Consider the following 7,500-nt stretch of genomic DNA (forward strand, 5'->3'; position numbering starts at 1 on the left):
TTTGGTAACACTGCTCGTCGTTCTATTCGGTAAAGTTCAGCAGACTCTCTTAATACATATGCCATACCCATGTAAGGAAGGGTGTGCAACTATCAACCACATCTTAGAATATCAATTTCCTTGAAATCAGAAAGGTAACACCTTCTGGAGCCACTACCTGTAAGTAAAAAAGGCTGACAGTCAACATATGTACGTATTTATACCTTTATATGTGTATACTTGAAATCAATAATAATACTATACATAACAGTGAAATGTTGTACGCTAAAAATATTGACACGACCGAGAAAGAATGAGGAACTAGATGTAACTAGGGACTGTTACAGTCATAAAGCAAACATTACTTCACTCAGCTGCCTGCCTCGCTAACTGCACAAACCGACAAACGTAGCTTGAAACAGTTGAAAAGAAATTGTAGTATATTGTGAATAGACTCTAGATAAACTGGGGAGGGTTGAAGATACTTTTGGGGATAATGAAATCAGTGGTCATTCGTTTTACTGGTTTCAACAAGAAAGATAGACATTTACAACACAGAAAAAGGCGACCTTTTCAAAGACTGGAAGGTAACTAGGAAATGTATACATTTAAATCTGGTGGGATGTTCATGCCTGCTGTCTTGTTTAGTATCCACAAAATGTATCTATGGCCACCAACTAAAAGTCTTGACATTCTCTACCGTCCTTGGCGTTTTTAGACATTGATGGATGTTCGTTACTGTTATTATAATAATAAATAATTATACTAATAAAATAATATAATAATAATAAATATAATAATATAATAATAATAATAATAATAATAATAATAATAATAATAATCTCGTTATTATTATTTGTATTAGTAACACCAGTGATGACTATAATATTTTTTTTCAAAGGATTATATTATTTACCATTTGTTGCTATATGAAAGCATGAAAAGACAGCAGCAAGTATACTGATCATAAGACGTTTTAAATTCCGAGAAATCTGAGCAGCACTTTGCGAATGGAAGTGGCGGTGTAGCTGAAACTTCGCGAAGGTATGAATGGAGGGCGTCCATGGGGCCCGGATGCTATGAAGAGTTGCCACTTGAGTTAAGGAAGAGAGAATGACCAGAGAAAAGTATGTCTTGGTTTTACCAGACCTATGAGCTGATGAACAGCTCTCCTAGGGTTGGCCCGAAGGATTAGATATTTTTACGTGGCTAGAAACCAATTGGTTCCCTAGCAACGGGACCTACAGCTTATTGTGGGATCCGAACCACATTACATCGAGAAATGAATTTCTGTCACCAGAAATAAATTGCTCTGGTTCCGCGTTGGCCGAGCCGAGAAACGGACTTTGGAACACCGGATTGGTAGCCGAGTGCGAAATCCACTCGCCCAACGAGGAACTAATGACCAGAGAAAGTCAGGGGTAGTAGCGTTAGTACTTGAAGGTATTTTGCAGCGTCCCTTCGGCCCTTTGCTGCAACCCTTTCCATTCCTAGTATTGTACCTCCAGGCATATTCTTTGCTCAGTCTTGCTTTCCACCCTCCTCTAACAATTGTTTCATAGCATAGTGCAACTGCTTTGAGGTTTTCCTCCTGTTACACCTTTGAAACCTCTTACTGTCAGTTTTCCTTTCAGCGCTGAACGACCTAAGTTGTATATTCTATCTATCAAGTAATCGAAAAGAATATGAAGAAGACTGCACTGTATAGTTTTTTAATGCTAAGGTGTGTGTCTCGGACGACATAATACCCAGTGGTAGTCCAGGCCTGAGGAAAAGGAGATAAAGGAAAGTGTAGAAAATTGCTTAGCGTTGAGCCATCAGGGAGGCGACAGAAAACGACCAATAGAGGAAAGGTTATCTCTCGACCGTGAAAGTGTTTCGTGTGATGACTGAATACAGATCTTTAGGGTCAGAGTTGTGAATACAGTCGCAGATGAACATTCTAAATTATTTCTCGTATCTCATTACTCTCAATATCATTATAAAATTCGTTGTCAGTCATTGAGATAACTACGCAAACGTTCTGGCCACCTGCACAACACCTGTGTATCTGTTTATTGCCCTTTAAACTTGCACACCTGTAAATGCTCATACGGGTGGTATAAACAAGAGCTACAGTCAGTCAGTCTGTCAAGAGCTCGTCAACGCAGCACATGCGCTTCAGTGTTCCAGTCCTCCATTAAGATATTTAGTTGATGTCAACGACGAGTGACGTTTCTCAGTGCCCCGTGTTTTCGTACTTGCAGCACTTTCAGGCGTCATTGAAATGTCATTGGTCGATGACTGAGTGTGACGTCAAAGAGAAGTTAATGAGGCTCGTCCTTGCAGTGCTAGTAAGTGCTAATTGATTCTAAGTCGTGACGCCAGCGCCTAGCTTTGGCAACTTACCAGACCTTTGTATCAGTATCTTCTAGAGATAGAAAGTCACTTTTACCCTCGAAATTGATTAGGATCTGTGACAGGTGATGCGATTTGATGCTGGTTTCGTGTTATAGAGGGTCTAGTACGAAGTTTTGAAAGGAAAATGACAGCAGGGTAGGTGGTCTGTGGTGAAATTTCGTAGGGACGCGAGGTTGAGTCCGTAGCAGTTTTGAGAGTCACTTTTCAACACTGCTCAGGGAGTGGTAACAGTCATTAGAAAACTCCATGCAAAACTGGAGCTTGAAGTGAGTTGATTGATCTGTTTCAAACTTATTCTGAAAATGCTGTAACCGCTTCGAAGACCACATCCACATCATATGTTGACGAGAGCAGTAAAGACTCTAAGCATGTTGTTGGCGCTGTAATAATCTCACCTGTAATCATTTTGGTCGCGGTAAAATTGCTGAGCTTCGCTTCTTTGTCCCTTAGCGCCGAAAAATTGGTGTTTGAAGGAAATTTATCGTAAGATAATCTTTTCCTATTTTCGGGAGATATAAGACTGTAATCATTCGTCAGTTACAGTCCAGTTTACTGAATATTTCTGCTGGGCTAAAGTTTCTCCTTAGCTGGTGGCATAGCTAGCAATTTCCTAAAAGAATATTTGATGATAGATAGGTGACTGTTAGCTGGACAAGTAGGAAGAAGGCGATAGTAGAAGTCTCTTGTCTTTTTCTTTTTACCCGATTACCTTGATTTTTATCCTTAGGCCCAAAGGCTAGAAACGTCAATTTGCATTATCTGATAAAAAGAAGATTGCCGGTTTCTCTCTCTCTCTCTCTCTCTCTCTCTCTCTCTCTCTCTCTCTCCTCTCTCTCACAATTGAAGTTTGGCATCCTTCCGGCATTATGATTTTGTATGTATGTACATGATATATAGTACATATATTCATATATATATGTGTGTGTATATGTATTGTAATATTATATATATATATATAAATAATAATAATATATATATTAGAGAGAGAGAGAGAGAGAGAGAAGAGAGAGAGATCGAAGAGAGAGAGAATATATATATTATATATAACTATATATATATATAGTAGAAGAGAGAGAGAGAGAGGAGGAGTGAGGACGAAGAGAGAGCAGGAGAGATGAGAGAGAGAGAGAATATATATATATATATATATAAGAGAGAGAGAGACGATAGAGAGAGAGAAGAGAGAGAGGAACTGATTGTGACCGGCAATCTTTTCTTTATCATATAACTATATAACTCAGATTGACGTTTGCAGCTTTTGGGCCTAAGGATAAAAATCAAGGTGAGCGGGTAAAAAAAATGAGAAGAGACTTCTAGCATCGCCTTCTTCCTACCTGTCAAGCTGTCAGTCACCTATCTATCATCCAATGTTCGTTAAGCAAATGACTCACCTACGCCACCAGCTAAGCCACTTTATATAACTCAAAATAGGGAAAACTTTAGCCCAGCAGAAAAATCCAGGAAACTGCACAGTAACTGACGAATGATTACAGTTTTATATCTCCCCAAAATAGGAAAAGATTTATTTGTGATGAATATATATGTATATATAAAATATATGCAATACATATTACATATCTATATATAAATATGTGCGTGTGTGTGTTTATAGTATATATCAGCCAGTCAAATCATACAACCATCGCCGACGATAGGACCAAAACTCTTGTGGACAACTGTTTTAGTGTTTTCACACAACCCGAGCGTAGCTTTTTCTGTTTTTTGTTCTGCTGACGGCAGATCGAGGAACAGCGGATCATTGGGAACAAGAACGAGGGGAAGTTCCCCGAGAATTGGCATTCTGGTTCTCCCGACTCCTGCTTTCCTTAGAAGGACTCCTCATGCGCCTACAGGATGTTCTTTCTCACTTGAGGATATCGATTTTTTTTTTTTTCATTCTAACCTGAGAATATTGATTTTTTCTTTCAACTTCAAAATGCCGTTTTCTCTCTCTCTCTCTCTCTCTCTCTCTCTCTCTCTCTCTCTCTCTCTCTCTAACTTGAGAATATCGATGTTTTTTCTATGGCTTTAAAATATCGATTTTTCTTTCAAACTTGAGATTATCGAGTTTTCTTTTCTAGCTTGGGAAATGTAGATTTTTCTCTAACTTAGAAATAAAGTTTTTTTTTTTTTCTAACTTGAGAATATCGATATTTTATTTTGAACTTGAGAATATCGGTTTTTTTCTTTCTAATTTGGAATATCGATTTTTTCCCCTTTCTAACTTGAGTGTAACGAATTTTCTTCTCTAACATGAGACTATCGATTTTTTTCTAAAAATATCGGTATTATTTCGGATTTTCAAACTACTGAAAAATCTTAAAAATTTTCCTTAAGCCTTAAGGAAAGTTAAAGAATATGGGAAAACGCACAGTTTTTTTTAAACATTTATTTTTAGCCCTGACGGAAAAGGGAAACATCAAAGAGGAAGTGGTAGGTCTGTCCCTCAAAAAAATAATAATCAGTAACTAAGAACAGAAAAAATGAATAGAAAAATGGGTCTTTTTCACTTTACTAATCTAGGCCAAGCTTGATCAGAGGAAGGACAAGGAAGGAATGAGAGGAAAGAGCAGCTTTATCCTTCTTCCTTCTTGGAGCGTCATATCTTGTACAAGGTTCATAGGGAACAGATCAGTCTGCGATTTTCTAACATCGTAATTATGAATTTGGAATGAATGGGATTTGCGGCTGAAACGAGGCCATCTGGGAAAAGGATTCCATTCCGTCCAGTGGAGAACACCTTCCAGAATAATACACAGAGAAACACATAACGGAAAAAATGCAAACAGGATCATTTGTCGGATTAATTGTGTGTGAAAAGAATTATATGTATTTCTAAATGAAAATAAATTTCTTGTCTGTAAGGGGTCTCTTCCTGCCTATATATTTGCATTGCCATCAGTGCACTGAAAACCATTTCGAATATCTAAAACTTAACGCGGCCCTATCGTATGACTTCATGTATCGCGATGTTTTTTTTTTATGTATTGTTAAAGATCTTTAGTCAGGGATTTTGTGTAAATCAACACGTACATAATTTAATGATATACTCAACATACACTGTCATGTCCCTAGTTATTTATATACTCTTGATAAGCATGAATGAATATAAAATTCATAATGTACGTATATCCAGCGGTTGCCTACATCAGTACACTGTGCACTCAACGGTATCTTTGAATTAGAAAAAGAAATTACGTTCGCGCGCGCGTGTACACACACACACACACACACACACACACACACACACACACACACACACAGTGCTTGTCTTCTTCAATCCCATCAGTAACATTTGTAATGTGTTTATAAAAGGCAAACGAATAAAAAACGCGGCTAACTACATCACCTTCCAGCTGCTATAAAAAAGATGCACCAGCAAATATGCCAGGAACACGCAGACTTCTGCTCACAAACAACAGTAAAAACCAGAAAAGATCATAAAAATCAAGTACAGTTTTAAGATTAATGTTTCTGGGACACTTGACCAACAAACTGCCCGGACGAGATCATTTTTCAGATAAATCCTTGATTCAGCTTTATAATGAAAGTATTCGAAGTACAATGATTGTTTTGCTACTATAGCAATACATAAAAAATGGGATGATAGTCATCGTTACAACGAAACGATATTGCATGTTGTCTGCTTTGATACTTGGGAGGTGGGGAGGTGTCTGTGCTGTCTATAAAGACGAAGCAAAAAAATGCAATGTACGTTTCAAGGACTGATAATTCAATAGGTATTTTGAGTACAAAATGTTGCGCCCTGAACCTGATTAAAAAAAAAAAAAGTATTTCAAATGTGCACGAAGCACTTTTGGGGCTTATTTCAAATGATTGTCTTAAAGGTGAATCTGAACAACGACTAAATTTGTATCACCATTCATTGACCCCGAAGGCGTCTTTCGGGTAAAGATGTCCGCGACGGAGGCGTTCTTCGTTTCAAAAATATCCTAAACCTCGATCATCACTCGATCTATCGTAGAATCAGGCTTTGGTGGTGACGCAGAAGACCTGACGAGAGTGAGGAGGCCATTTACCGTCAGCTTCCACGGGCGTCATTTAAAGATACAACAAAAAAGTTCAAATAACCTCGCATCGTTTTCAACAACTCCGATGGGATTTTCCCTGAAGTGAATCGGTATAGCAGAGCGAGGAGATCTTGCGTCACACACTTCTTCTGCCGCTTCACTTTTCTTCCAAGTGTTTGAGATGGAGATCAATTTTCATTATTTTACTTTATAATTTCGAAGAAATGACACACGCGTTCATACATACGTATACAAGAAATAGATATATACACTTGCAACACAGATTCAACTATACATATTTTCTCCTTTAAGGAGTTGTTCCACCTGGGGTTAACCTTCTGTTCCCAAGTCTCTTTAGGTTGAGTAATCCATACCCCCCACAACCAGCTTCCCTCCCGCCCGCCCCCCACACTTCTCTAATCACCGGAACAAGATTTTTTTTAGCCTATATATATATATATATAATATATATATATATATATATATATATATATATATATATATATATATATATATATATATATATATATATAGTGTGTGTGTTTGTGTGTACGCATTTCGCTTCTTGTGTCTGTATAAGTTTTGACAGTTATAAACTTACTCGATGTGAATCCGATTCTATTTCTGGTTATGCGGGTAACTACGAGTATGTTTGCAAGGTAGAGTCAGTGGAACTTATTTACTTTTGGGGATGAAAGAAAAATCCGACGGACAAGAGAGTGATGACAGAGCGATTTTTGGTGGAGCTCGAACGACACAGGCTAAAGTATCTGGGTATAGATGGGAGGAAAGAGGTCATCTAGGACATAGTTATTAAAAACATTGTTATAGGCTCAGCACAATAGAATGAAAATGGTAGTATTGACGTCTGGTCTTGTCGGTGGACACCTTGGACAAAGTTAGCTGGTAATGAGTATTGTGTACACGTCGATGGGTGAAAAGGGGGTGGGGGGGGGTGGGGGGGGGGGGGGAATCATCGTGCCCTGGGTTCAACGTGTTTGCTGCAACGCGACGACTAGGCGATGACCGACAAAAACCCGATCCCTCGCCCCCAAATACCGAGGTCAGCCAGTGTCACAAGGGACCTATA

General features: G+C 38.4%; 1 protein-coding gene across 4 annotated transcripts in view; it reads left to right on the top strand.

Annotated features, from left to right (window-relative positions):
• LOC135212101 (uncharacterized protein C05D11.1-like) overlaps nt 1–7,500 on the top strand; it is a 120,652-nt gene that overhangs the window by 43,453 nt on the left and 69,699 nt on the right. Inside the window, exon 1 of one of the 4 annotated variants that reach the window (XM_064245484.1) lies at nt 2,294–2,312. The exons of the other annotated variants lie outside the window; for them this stretch is intronic. The gene's annotated coding sequence lies outside the window, so the exon portion shown is untranslated. Of the gene's footprint in view, nt 1–2,293; nt 2,313–7,500 lie in introns of those variants that run through there. 4 annotated transcript variants of the gene reach the window in all.

This window comes from Macrobrachium nipponense, chromosome 40 (assembly GCF_015104395.2).
Source record: "Macrobrachium nipponense isolate FS-2020 chromosome 40, ASM1510439v2, whole genome shotgun sequence".
Taxonomy (NCBI): domain Eukaryota; kingdom Metazoa; phylum Arthropoda; class Malacostraca; order Decapoda; family Palaemonidae; genus Macrobrachium; species Macrobrachium nipponense.